Raw genomic sequence first — 13,955 nt, forward strand, 5'->3', positions numbered from 1 at the left:
TAGATTTAGTTCTTCGTAAGTAGTCCGTCTAAGGTTGATTATCTATTATTGTTTATCAAATCAATTATTCATATTAAATTGCCTTTAATTTCCGCGCTGTAAGGTAGGATTTCGTATAAAGGAACTAAATTGTAAACAATTGGGTGACCGTAAGTGAACTTGATTTTTAATACTGGTGTGCGTTAAAACTTGTTAGAAATCTATAGGTTTTCTCTTGAGAAGGGTCAGGGGTCCTATTTGGTTTTTTCTTTTAAGTGTCTATTTTACGATCCCAGTCCATAACTAAATATTTTCCCGAGCCAATTCATTACCGAAATTTAGGGGAGTCTAGCCTAGGTAGTTTTCTCATCATCATCTTATTTTCATAACAAACTTTGTTTTCGTTTAATTTACTTGTTTTCTTAATTAGTTTTAATTACAGTATTAATTTAGTATTTTAAATAAAAACCCTCTTAAACAAATATAAATAATAAGTCGTGTTTTGTAGTCGAGTCTAATTAGCTAGTAAACGTAATTTAAAGAGTCTCGTGGGTTCGATATTCGAACTTACTTAGCTGTACTAGAGTCGACCGGTTCACTTGCCGGTTAGTAGTTTAGTTAAGTTTAAGAGTCTAGAATTTATTACTTATTGTCTAGATTAGCGTGTTTTTATATAACTACTTCAAGCACATCACCCCTCAACTTAATGAATGACCATGAGTTGCGTTAGTTGTTTGAATAGCTATGCCCCTACTAGAGTAAAAAGAGACGAGTTGATAAATGAAACTTCCTAGACAATATGCGGGCAACAAGAACATGACCTTTAAAGTTAAGTATCAAAAGAGAATATAATCAATGCTATAGATTTACAAAACAATTGACTAACACTTTTGAAAATACTTATGACCTTATGAATAAGAATCTCCTACATATGCTAATGATATATGCCAACTTTTAGGGAAATCCCACACCCGACTTACATAGCAAACCGCAAGAAGCTCCCAAAACCTTTTATTCAATTAACAATTTTATCCCTCACTCTCTTGAATAATATTGAGCCTTGAGTGCGAACCTCAATAATAGATACTATGAACTCACAACAGGCGATATTATAAATTCGCAAAACCCACATGAATCAATAAGATTTTAGATCAAAGTAAGCACACATGTATTTCATAAGAATATAGTAAAATGTTTTATTAAAATCAATGGAATGTTCACAACCTTTGATCATAATGAGTCAAATCAGGTCTCAGTTAATGTTTACCTAAACAATACAAGATTATCTAAATAAGCACAATCAAAATAGCAAAAACAACAACAAAGAAATACAAACATGATGAACATGGAGAAATGTAACCCGACTAAGGGCTGGTGATCTTCAATCTTCACCTATGATTACGTTTCTCCAACTGAATGGATTGCTTCACTCCTCAATTGAACTCCATGTGTACCTTCTCGTCTATGAAATGAAGCACCAATGTCTTCGGTGTATCTCCAAATGGCGTGGCCATAATTTCCTTATATAGGCATATTAGGGTTGTCGACAACATGCATACAGTCATAGGCTATGCTGATGAAAATATACTTCATTCACACGCTGGTGACTTGGCCAACATGTTCCTTACGTCTGTACACTTCTTTTCTTCATTATTTTGCAACCAAATCCCTCATCTTCACTATCAGTCCGATTTTTAACTAAATCTTCATGAAACCATCAAATAGCCCTGTAAATTTACTTATGGAGAAATGACATACAATTTCCTATGGATTTACGTTAAACGATGCATAAATTAAGGATAATTTGATATGAAGAAGATGTGCAATTTAAACATATCAAATATCCTCACATTTAAATTTTGTTTGTCACTAAGCAAACTCTCTTTTACACTACAACCACTCTCTTTTAGGCCATATTATTTCGACGAACTATTCATAGCTAGTTAAAGATCCAAGAGCATAAGTGATTTTCAAAGATATCACACTATGAACCGATCAGGCTGTATGGTTTTTATATATGAAAGAAAGGCAATATTTACTTGGTGAATATGTTTATAAAAAATTTGTTTATCCATGAGCTCACACTTCTCATAGTGTTCACTCCACTCAATACCAAAGATATGCTAGCATATATCTAATAAACAAAACAGCAAAACTAATCCTTTATGTTTGCACGTGTTTTCAATGGTCGTCCTTTCGCAAACATAATAACAGAAAGCATCCTTTTTGTTTAAAAACTATATCACCTTATGTCCTTTTGCCCTAACCCAGTTAACTTTTCTCGTTAAATCCGGTCATGTGCAAGGCACATGAGGGTAGTTTTGTACATTTACATATTTATTTAATAATTGAAAAAATCAATATTCTATATATATATATATATATATAGGCTAAGTATAAAATGAAAACCCACTTGAGTTGTGAAAACTCTAGAAACCCATTATCAACCACATGTTTTTAATTAATGTTTAAATCTTGTGGTCCACAGTTAAAGCGAATAAAAAATGTAAATATAAATATAACTTTTTCTCTCTCCTGAAAACATATATAAAAATTAGTAAAAAAATGTTAAAAAATAGCAAAACATTTTTTTTTATGTTTCGATGTTTTGTATTAAATGTTACAACATATATTATATGTAACAAAAAAAAACCGATGTTACATAGGGTTTTCACAGGTTTTCTCAACTTAAGAGGGTTTTCAAACTATACTTCTATATATATATATATATATATATAGGATCAGGATCATGTGAGAACTTTTTAGAAATTGAGAACTATAAGAACCATTTTAGACCATAAAAAAACACAAAAATAAAAAAAAATCATAAAACAAAAAAAAACACAAAAATAAAAAAAGTAAAAAAACCAAAGTTCTTATTTATCATCCAGGTTTCTAAAAAAAAAAAAAATTCTCGGTTTAGCTAAATTTTACATATACATATATGTATAATATGTACATATATATACACACATATTTTTTTTCCTATACACATATGTATAATTTAAGTTAAATGATAATGTACATATGTGTACATTACATAACTAGAGATTAAATGAAAGTATACATATGTGTATATGTATAATACGAATTAAAAAGGAAAAAAATAATCGGTTTTTTTTATTATACATATATGTACAATATGTACACACATGTTTTTTCCTATACACATATGTATAATTTAAGGTAAATGATAATGTACATATGTGTATATTTCATAACTAGAGATTAAATGAAAGTATACATATGTGTATAGGTATAATACGAATTAAAAAAAAAAAATTTCGGTTTTTTTTAATGAAACCGGAATGAAATTTAAGAATTTTGGTTTTTTTACTTTTTTAAAATTTTTGGTTTTGTTTGTTTTATAATATTTTTTAGATGGTTTTTTTAGTGGTCCAAAATGGTTCTCAAAGTTCTCAATTTGCCAATGATTCTCTTAGAATCCTACCATATATATATATATATATATATATATAAATAAAAGGGTTCAAAAAAGAATAAAGAGTTTCCTAGGAATGGTAAGAACCAATAGATTTTTGACATTTGGCATTAAAACCTATGGTAAAAGAATAAATCTAGGAAACTATGTCGGTTTTTGGTAATTTTAAATCTCAACTATTGATTAACATGATCCAATGGCTATGATTTATTCTTAGTCTTCCTATAAAACTACTTCTTTTTATTATAACCCTTATATATATGGGTTATAAGGGTTATAATATATATATATATATATAGGGTAAGGTTAGAATGAAAACCCACTTGAGTTGTGAAAACCCGCGAAAACCCTATGTAACATCGTTTTTTTTGTTATATGTAATATATGTTGTTACATTTAATACAAAACATCGAAAACATAAAAAAAATGTTTTGCTATTTTTTTTTACATTTTTTTAGTAATTTTTATATATGTTTTCAGGAGAGAGAAAATGTAAATAAACTTTTACATTTTTTATTAACTTTAATTGTGGACCACAAGATTTAATCTTTAATTAAAAACATGTGGTTGAGAATGAGGTTCTAGAGTTTTCACAACTCAAGTGAGTTCTTATTCTAACCTAACCCTATATATATATATATATATATATATATATATATATATATATATATATATCTTAAACTCACTCACTCTTACTTTCTCTCTCTCTCTCTCTCTCTCACTTCTTTCTCTTTTTCTCTCTTTGACCACCGCCACCACACCGTCCGGCGACCACCCACACCACCGTCCGGCGACCACCCACGCCGTTCGACAACCATCTTCATCCGTTTTGGTTTAAAGATCTGGTTCAAGAACAAATTTTGGGTTTTAGGTTTACAGATCCAAATCAAGTGGGTAAACTTTCATGTAAGAGATACATTCAATCTCCATCTCTATTCTCTCTCTACTTTCTCTGCAACCTCCATAACCATGGTCGAATTGATGAAGCTAGCCGCCGGAAACACATAATTACTATCACGTTTACTCGTTCTAGATATGCGATTGAATAATAAAGATGTTTATAGATCTAAGATTTGAGTAGGCCGGTGGTAGCATCAATGGGCGAATTGTAACGGTTGCCGGCGATGTGGTGGTGGTCACCGGCGATGGTTGTAATGGTTGCCGGCGATGTGGTGGTGGTCATGGCTAGATGGTGGCCGACCGTATATTTAACGGCAAGACAGAGATGGGGTGGAGATGGATGATTTTGTAAATGATGAGTATTGGGGATTTAGGGGTTCTTACAGTGGGAGTTACAGTGGAGTCGGCTGACGGTTAGTGGTCGTGGTGGTCGTGGGTGGAGGCGGCGGCAGATGGTGGGTGGTGGTGCTTGTTTGGTTGGTGATGGTAGGGGTGGTGGTCTTTAGGAGAATCAGAGAGGGGAGGGGGGGGGGGATTTTATTTTTCTTAAGTTTAAATGTTTATTTAGTTTTAATTATTAAATAATATGTAAAGTTACAAAAGTACCCTCATGTGCATTGTACATGACTAGATTTAACGGAAATATTTAACAGGGTTAGGGCTAAAGGACCTAACGTAAAAAGAATTTGAAACATACAGTATGCTTTCTGCGATTTGTTTCGCGAAAGGATGTGTATTGAAAAAACGTCCAAACATAAAGGACGTCTTTTATTGTTTTGTCTATCTAATATCTCTCAAGCGCAGCAATGAAAACTCATTACCATATGCTTTTATAGATCAAATCTAGATCAATGAATGAAAGATTACATAAATCAAGAGGTCTTTAAAAGTGTTGTAATTGAGCTTAGGGTCCACGTGTGGAAAAAGGGAATGAGTAATACTTACTGATCACAGTAACAACTTAAATAATCAATTACTGATTTCATATGTCATATGTGATTGGTGTTATTTTGATTGAATTTGTGTATTTATCTCTCATTCTCAGTTAACAAGCTTGATTTTATAATCTAGCTAGTTCGAGATTTGAATAAGTGAATGAAAATAATTGAAGAATAAACTGTTAAAACTAATAAAATAATATTATTGAAAGTGAATAGTAGATAAAAAGATTTAAAAGGAAAACTAATTTTACTTTTAAAAATTATTAGATATGAAAAATAAAAATATTTAACTTTAAGGTATACACCACCATGAGGGAACATAAAAAAGGGTATTTGCTTGGTTAATAGAATGGAATTGAATCAATGATTACACAAGAAATCGTATTTTATTAAAACCATTCATTCAAACCTCTCTTCTTTTTTTCATTTTATTCATCTTTCACCTTATTTTCTTGACACCACCACATGACACCCCCCTGCTGCCGCAGCAGCCATTGCCATTTCTTTATGGTAAATTTTCTTTATTTTAAAATAGAGGTATTTTTGTTATCTGTATTTCACTTCCGCTTCTTTTTCTGTCTACCAAATAACATAAGGTAATCATTCATTCAATTCTCATAGTTTAACCAGACAAGACAAATAAATTGGTTTATTTCATTATTTTGTTCATTCCATTCGTTCTCTAATCTATTACCCCATACCAAATAGACTTTAAATTTGACTTCATCTATGAAAATAAAATACTAACTTCTTTAAAACTCTTATATGTGTTAATAAATCAATCCACTTTTTAGTAAGTCGTGTTTGGGTTATCCATTTTTTAAATAGGTCGTTTTCGAATTGACATATTTAAAACAACAGACTGCATTATCCGACCTAAACACATGTTGTTTTCATGTACCATCATCAGATCATTCAAAGTGTAAATTGTGTTGTGCGTATTTATCCTAAAAAATCTAGAAATTATTGTTTAATAAAACTCCATTATTATATATCACAGCTTTAATTTTAATTATTACTTTTACAACACACGTGAACAATGTATCTACAAGTGTTGCTAAGTTTCCAACACAATAAATACATGTAAACGTTGTTGTATCTACAAATGTTGGCTTCAATTTCTGACTGTGACGTATAGGAAGCCACTTCTAGGTTTTCTAAAATTAAGGGAGTATTGATTTTCACATGATTTATGATCATATACAGGTTGTAAACGGTATATGGGATAGATTGTCGATCAATGACGTGTCACGTGTGTATTGCAACCTGTGCATAAAATGAAAGAAATATACGACACACACCAAAATAACTAGGTTCTAGGTTGTTATATCGAACTCATTAAAAAAATGATTTGTGTTATTTGAGCGTATAACATATGCATCGCATATATTATACGCGGTCTATGTCGTGTGTGTATATATAGGTTTCTTGTTTCTTGTATTGTAACTTTTCACTCTGATTGAAATAAATTTTTCTTTCTCTACCTTTTTTCTTCTTTTCTTTATGTGTCATCGTTTTTCAATGATTACATGGTTCAAAGCAAGGTTCTTAATCCTACGATCCGCTTCAACCGATTTCTCTTGATTCACCAGCTTTCTCTTTTTCATCGATCATTTTTTTTCTTTGACCATTCTCATATTTGTTGGGGAATTGATTGTTCCGTGATCAATTCCGTTCATTTCATTCATTTTTCATCTATTTTCTACCTATTTTTCATCATTCCGGAAGTTTTAACTGTTCAAACTTCATCAAAAGTTCATAACATGTCATATTCTTATTTTTGAACAGTTTCTCAAAGTTTCAGATCATTTCACATTTATTCTCACTCAAAATCTTGTCAAATTGTCCTTACTCAACTTATACGCCACATAAGTCTGACACATAGGTCCTCATACGCCGTATAAGTTGTTCATTTTCTACTTACACGTCGTATACGTTATAGAGCGCATTCCTTATACGCCGTATAAGGTTATACGCTGCATAAGTTCTTTTACGCTTCTTCTTGTGCGTTTGCTTCGTTTTGTTGTGTTCAATGGCAGACTCGAACAGTTCTGTTCTTCAGAATTTGTCCATCTATTCTTCAAAACATTATTCTAAATGGATCATTGACACTGGTGCCAATGATCATATGTCCATGATCAAAATCTGTTTTTAAACATTTCTCTTCTTAAAAATCCTATTCTTATCACTCTTCCTAATGGGACATCCATCACAGTCCATCAATATGGGGTTGTTCCTTCTACCGATGACATTTCTTTGTCAAAAGTTCTTTTCGCATCACATTTTACACATAATCTTCTCTTTGTCTCAAGATTATGCATTGATACTAACGGTATTGTCTTTTTCTCTAAAACTACCTGTGTTTTGCAGGCCCCTTCTCTGAAGAGGCCACAGGTTCTTGGTTATATGCTCAATGGTCTTTACCTTCTCGAGACCACTAAAATTTTTCCTGTTTCCAATAATGTGTGTAATTCTGTTGTAGGTTGTGAAGTTTGGCACAGCAGGCTTGGTCATTTACCAAGTTACATACCAAGTTACAGACTGAAACAATTACCTTTCATTTCTAATGATTCCTTAAAATCTATTTAGCATTGTGATATTTGTTCTAAGGCACGATAACATAAACTGTCATTTCCTACTAGTTCCACCTTAACCAGTAAAAGTTTTAGCTAATTCATATCAATGTTTTGGGAGCGTATCACACAGCTACATACAATGTCTTTAGATATTTCCCATGCTTCAGTCTTTTATTGAAATGGTTAGTAATTAGTTTGACACCACGGTGAAACGCATTAGATCCGATAATGCTTTTGAACTGGGTTCTGGATCTGTCAAAGTGCATATTTGTTGAGTAAAGGCATTGTTCATCAGACTACTTGTGCCGATGCCCCTCGACAAAACGACATTGTTGAAAGAAAGCATAAACATTTTCTTGAAACCTTAAGAGCTCTTATGCTTCAATCTAAGCTATCGGTTCAGTTTTGGGATGATTCTGTGTTAACTGCAATACATCTAATCAATCGGTTTCCTACCAAAATTCTTAACAATAAAACCCCTTATGAGGTTTTAACAGGAAACTCCTTCATATGCACATATGAAATCTTTTGGCTGTTTTGCTTATGCATCCACCTTATCTCATGGAAGAGATAAATTCAAACCAAAGGTTGTGCCTTGTGTTTTTCTGGGTTATCCTTAGTAAAAAGGCATACAAATTGTATGACCTTGGCACAAACAAAGTTATCATATCTCGATATGTTGTCTTCTTTGAAGCTTTATTTCCCTATATAACTAAGTCCAAAGATAGTTTCATTTTTCTATCTACCGATCTTATCAATAGATTTTTTGATGATCCTTTGTCTACTCCTCTTATTGATCCTGCTCCTAATCCTTCATCTTCCATTCCTATCCCTGTTATTCTTTCTAATGCTCACCATGTTCCTGTTCCTATCCCTGTTCGAATATCTTCGAGAACATCTATTTCGCCCGCGTACTTAAATGACTATGTTTGCAACAACTCTGAATCTTCTCATCATTGTTTCTACATTGTCATTAATTTTTGCTCTTCTCATATCTCCTGTTGTTCTTCTCACTTCTTCATTCCAGTCAGTCTCTCACAGTCTCTCACCCGAGCAATATCTTATTTACATGAGCCTACTTTATATAAGGAAGCTGCTGGTATTCTTGAATGGCAAGATGCCATGCAAACTGAGTTTAAGGCTCTTGAAACCAATCAAACTTGTGTTGTTATTGATCTTCCCCCTAGAAAGAAAGCCATTAAGTGCTAATGGGTGTTTAAATTTAAACACAACACGGATGGGACGGTTGAACGTTGTAAAGCAAGATTGGTGGTGAGAGAAGATACTCAAAGGGATTGATTACAATTAAACCTTTTCTCATGTTATTAAAATGACCACTATTAGAAGCCTTATAGTTGTCGCTACAAAAAGAAGTTGGCCTCTATTCCAGCTAGATGTCAATAATGCTTTTCTTCATGGGGATTTAGATGAAGATATCTATACACTTCCACCACCTAGTATGTCGCTTCCTGATAATCAAGTGCTTAAACTTCAGAAATCTTTATATGGTTTAAAACAGGCTTCTAGACAATGGTATGGGAAATTGTCTTCTGCACTAAAGTCGAGAGGGTGTATGGGTTCTCAGAATGATCATTATTTGTTTTCAAATACTATGGGATCCTCAGTGGTATATGTCGTTGTAGGGGTGTTCAAAAGTATACGAATCCGAATCCGTATCCAAACTATCCGAAATTTCGGATATCCAAAAATTCGGATATCCAAAAATTCGGATATCATTTTTGGGATTTTTCGGATAGTTCGGATATCCGAACTATCCGAAATATAAATTTAATATTTTTTTATTTTTATTATATATCTTAGATGTGGTTATGTAACCTAATTTCAAAACAAGCACCCCTTTCATTCTTCATTCTTTCATCTAGTCGTCCACTTCCTTCTCTATTTCATATCCATTCTTTGCTAACTCTTCACCGTGCATCTGCAGTTCTTCACCACCTCCACGGCTCCGGTCACCATCTCCGTCCTCTAGCACTCTTCCGTCACCAGTCACCACCTCGTCCGCCGCTTCACTATTCCGTCTGCATCAAATCCACCACATATCCAATGGAGTGTTCAAAATTTCCTTGTTTGTTTGTATTATGAACCTGATGTTAATTTTATTTGCTTATTTTCTTGGATTTGCTTGGATTGGAAAACCCAGATTCTATTTTTCTTGTTCAGGTTGTTTGAATGGAAACTTGGTTGTTGGATTAAAAGTTAAAACTGATTATGTATGTGTGTTTAATTTTTCCTTTCGGATATCCGAATCACTATCCGATTGGATATCCAAAATTTCAGATTCGGATAGTGAAATCCACTATCCGAAAGGTCTGGATATCCGGTTTTGAACAGCCCTATGTCATTGTATACGTCGATGACATATTAGTTACCGGGAACAATTTGGAAGAGGTCAACAATCTCAGGACTTTCCTGGATTCAACTTTCAAAATCAAAGATCTAGGAAGTCTCAATTCTTTTTTGGGTATGGAAGTTCTTTACACTACCAAAGGTGTTATCATGTGCCAAAGGAAGTTCGCTAAGGACATGCTTTCTGAATTTGATACTTCCAATCTTCCTGTCACAAATTCTCGGTTGCCTCATCATTTGCAACTTAAAGCTCATGAGGACTTGTTCTTGATGACCCTTTACAATACAGGAAGCTAGTTGGTAAACTTAATTACCTTACTCATACTCGGCATGATCTTGCTTTTGTTGTTCAGTTTCTAAGTCAATTCATGCAAGATCTGTGGATTTCTCATTGGAATGCAGCGCTTCATACCCTCTCATATGTCAAAGGAAGTTTATATCAGGGATTATTCTTCAATAATGATTCTTCCTTTGATCTACAAACATTTTGTGATTCAGACTAGGCAGCTTGCCATAATACTCGCAGATCGGTCAGTGGTTTTTTATGTTTCTCTTGGGGGCTCTCCGATTTCTTGGAAGTCTAAAAAGCAACTAACTGTTTCTTTGAGCTCGGCTGAAGCTGAGTATCGATCTCTTCGACGAGTGACTGCTGAACTTGCTTGGCTGACAAGAATTCTCTAAGAATTCAATGTTCCTAATCACATTCCCATCACGCTTAAATGTGATAGTCAGACTGCAATCTATATTGCAAAAATCCTGTGTTACATGAGCGAACTAAACGCATTGAAATAGATTTTCATTTTGTTCACTAGAAGTTACAAGAAGGACTAGTGACTTTGGTGTATACCAACACGAAGGATCAGCTTGCTGATATTTTTACTAAGAGCTTAGCATGATCTCATTTTCACTTTCTATTGTGCAAGTTGGGGTTTTCTCAACCTCCAACATGAGGGGGAATGTGAGCGTATAACATATGCGCCTCATATGCCATGCGTCGTATATGTCTTGTGTATATATATATAGGTTTCTTGTATTGTAACTTTTCATTCTGATTGAAATAAAATTTTCTTTCTCTGCCTCTATTTTCTTTTCTTCATGTGTCATTGTTCTTCAACGATTACATGTTCGGATTTACTTGTTTAATTTGTGTAACTAAAAAGTTCGACATGGTAAATTTATTTATTTAAAGAACTCAACTCATCACATTGTTTATGGCTCATTTAATCAATTTAAAATCACCTTCCAACTCGTTTAATACATTTACAACTTGATTATTACTTGTTAATAACATATCAAATTTGTTTGATTTGTTCATAATAATGGTTTAAATGGTTCGTGTTAGGATACACGACTTTAAGTGTGACTGAATTAGGGTTAATCTCCTTAACACAAGTAAACTTGAGAGTGGTGTGTTCGGCCTAACAATTCTAACACTCTAAATAAATCTAAACCACTAAATTATACAACATGATACACTAGTGAAAGCAAACGCAGTCATCCAACAAGAGAGTTTAGTAAGTAAAATGAGCAAAAAAACATTATGGCAGCATTTAGTATGTAGGAGTGACAGAGTCATTGGAATGATTTATTGCATGGGAATGAAAAATGTGGTATTTGGTTGCTCAATGGAACAGAATCGCCCATTACACATGGAATGTTATTCCACTAAAACCATTCCTTCCCATTCTTTTCTTTCATTTCATTCCTCTTTCGCCATACTTTCTCAACAACGCCACTTAACAACAACCACCACCACCACTACCATCGCCACCACCAACACCTGATCGCCACCACCACCACCGCTACCGCCACCACCATCGTTGTCGTAACCACCACAACCATTGTCATCGCTCCTGACCATAACCACCACCAGCACTGTCGCTGCTTGACCACAACCACCTGACTGCCACCACTATCGCCGCCACCCTACCATCATCATCACCACCAATGCTACCACCGTTTGACCACCACCACCACCATCGCCCGCCACCACCATCTCCGTCGCCGGAGCTACCATAACCATTGCAATTTTCTTTATTTTGGTTGGAGTATTTTTTTTATATCTATTTCATTCCTACATTTTTTGTGAATACCAAACAGCATAAAGTAATAATTCATTTCATTCCCATAGGTTAATGGTTAACCAAACGAGACAAAAGAATGGTAATGATCAATTTCATTCATTTGTCCATTCCATTCATTCTTCCATTCCATTCCCCCTTCATTCTATTACCACCAACCAAACATCCCAAAAATTATCAAAATCACCACAACAACAATCAAGATACAAACACAATTATTCAATAAAAAATTAAAAGTGACATGACAAACTTATGTTATGTGGTTATAAGCAATCAGGACATGTGTTTTTATATATTTATAATCACAAATGTTATAAACTTTGGGACATCATTGTACGAGTAGAGAGGGGGTTCCGTGACCTGTGGATTGTGTAGAAATCGGGGCCCTTTAGAAAATACACAAAAAACAGCACAGCTTTATGGCAGGCTGGTAGCGTGTTATGAGGAATCTTGTGCCCGTGGTGGAGTGGGTGTGATGTGGAGTCTTTGCAACCTTCAATGGTGGAATAAAGCTCATTCTCCTCTTTTAAATAAAATGGCAAAATGCATATACATGCATGCATCATACATACATGCATACATATCTATATCAAAATGTCACAAGAAAACGAACTTTCAATCACTAGAAACCCGTCGTTACACGAGTTAAATAAAAAAAATATTAAGTAAAATATTGGTGGTTAGTAATAAAGATTTATAAATTTAGAAAAAGAAGTAAAAAACAAATTTATTTATTAGATATTTATTATGTGTTAGGAACCTACGCACATAGCAAACCCCCTCATCCCATAACACAAATTACAAATGTACGAGTCACAAGTGTTGTCTCGTCTTTACGTCCTATGATTGAAAAAATTATGTTCAATGAAAAAAAAGTCATTTTCAAAGTTAAAAAAGGCACGAGAACTGCATACTTTAGTTCATATATAATAGCGTCTTCTAAAAAATGCAACTTTATCATTAAAACTTGGGTTATTTGGGTTTTGTGTGTTTGATATTGTACCTGATAACTAATTTGTATCTCAATTGGGTTTGTCTAATTCAGGTTGTTCAGTTATCAGGTTCGTCCGGTTGGCAACGGGTTTGGACATTTTTTAATTTTTAAAAATCTTTGTTTGCACACTACACTTTTTGTCCAAAAGATTCCAACCCTCGTATTGTTGTTTGGAAAGTTGATATAATTTAAGTACTGGTTGGAAAGTTAATGTGCATATAATAGTAGACCAAAAGTTAAACCTATGTAGTTCGGGTTATTATGTTTGAAAGTCTAGCCATTACCCAGCCCTAATAACAATTTGTTAAAAACTTTCAGGTATTCGGGTCAGCGGTAATCGGGCACATATAAAAACGGGCTGATCAAGTTAATCGGGTACAGGTAATATCGAAATTCCTTCAATAAAATTTTTATATGGACACGCTCCACTGATTGTCATTGCTTCTTTATATATTTAAAAACTAGTTTTTCACCGGCGCAACCTGCCAGACAGGTTGGTAAAACTTAGACAGTAGTAAAACCCAAGCGTTGTCGGTCTAAAGCGTTGAGCCGGTAAGGCGACACAAATTTGGTCAATTTCGGTGATGTGCGTTGTTGTATCGTTTCCCATCGCAAAGCACGGGCTCTTCCGCTAGTAATTATAAAAGCACCTTAAAAGTAAAGAACTAAAAAAGG

Source organism: Bidens hawaiensis, unplaced genomic scaffold, assembly GCF_021521415.1.
Source record: "Bidens hawaiensis isolate Kalapana, Puna unplaced genomic scaffold, B.hawaiensis_p1.1 tig00044120_1, whole genome shotgun sequence".
NCBI lineage: Eukaryota > Viridiplantae > Streptophyta > Magnoliopsida > Asterales > Asteraceae > Bidens > Bidens hawaiensis.